Source organism: Acinonyx jubatus, chromosome B2, assembly GCF_027475565.1.
Source record: "Acinonyx jubatus isolate Ajub_Pintada_27869175 chromosome B2, VMU_Ajub_asm_v1.0, whole genome shotgun sequence".
NCBI classification, from domain to species: domain Eukaryota; kingdom Metazoa; phylum Chordata; class Mammalia; order Carnivora; family Felidae; genus Acinonyx; species Acinonyx jubatus.
Genome location: NC_069385.1, coordinates 61,710,430 through 61,711,865, shown reverse-complemented (window position 1 = coordinate 61,711,865; position 1,436 = coordinate 61,710,430).

Sequence of the window (1,436 nt, the reverse complement as noted above, 5' to 3'; positions counted from 1 at the left end):
GTTGTCCCCCATCCTGGTCTTTCAGCACGTGACTATACCCCGTTAATTTGTCTCGGTGCCATTTTTGTTTTGGGCAAAACCACCGGGACTTCTTAGTCAACGTCGTGCAAGTGTCTGAACAGTCCTGTAGGTTACCTCTTAATTGAGCCAGGCTCAACTCATTTTCATCTTTACCCTGGGCAGACAGCCAGGAGCTTACGTGTTCAGTACAGAACGCCCTCAATTTTTTTTTTTTTTTACTTTAGCAACGGATCCTCTTTCAAGGAGCAGTATATTCTCCCAGCAACGTTTTCGCTTCGGAAAAGGGAGGCTGAATTCGCTGCGCTACTTTCACACTACGGCGGGGCGTCAGGGTCAAACTGAACCAACTACGGTGTGTTGCTCGGCCGTAGAGAGCGGCACTTCAGGCTGGCCAGGCTGTGGTCGGAAGTTCTGGAGTTCTCCAGACTTCGGTATTTACAGAACGTCTCTGAGGGTTCCGCTTCGGACAGACCGGCCGTTAGTGAAGTGCCCAGTCTGGATGGTAGCGACTGCAGAGACCTTAACTGAACCCGCGGCGGCTGGTCTTTGTTAACCTCAAAACTTCGCGCCCCCTTCTGGCGACACTGGCTGAGCTATACGTCTCCCAGCTAGTCCCGATATTTTCCTTCTTTACCCGTGACCCTTAGGGAAAAGTGGGGCTATCCGTTTCTGTCCTGTTAGTCATTTCTCTGGACTACAAGATGGCCTCCCGTAAGGATTTCTGCAATGCATTTCCTCGAATAGAATACTTTGCACGATGTTTTAATACGAACGACGTTAAAGTATCAAAAGTATCAATTTCCAGGCTAGGAGCTACAAATCACAAGGAAAACGAAAGTATTACGAAGATACAGTATTTACTTCTCAACTAAATCTTGGAAAGTGCCTTTCTAGAGAGTAACTAGAAACTTTTGCTGGACTCAAGAGTGAACCAAGTTGTTTCATAGGGAATTGTGCAAGCAAAAAAAAAAAAAAAAAAAAGCAAATTGCAAGAGAAATAAAATTATGTACATATAGATGGGTAAAGAAGATAAATATAGATGCGAAATATACATACTATTTGTATGAAACTCAGTCTTCCTTAATAGAACACTTGAAACCTAGATACTCCTGGATCAGCAGAAGGAAGTCCTCAATAGCTAAAGATATGCTGGTCCTCGAATCCACGTGGCCTTTGAAATAAAATTTTATCTTGGAAGAAACGCTTACAAATAATTACTTGGCAACACCATGGTGTGAATGCATGAAGATACTACAGGAAGCAAAAGAAAAGCTCCATTCTTTTAGCCCTTTTCCCCAATTTCCACTTAGCACAAAAAAGACTACACACACTACGGATTTTTTAAATCTCTTAAGAAAAAAAGACATGATACTACATGTTACCAGTGGTTATCACTGCTTTTGCTCTGATTTTA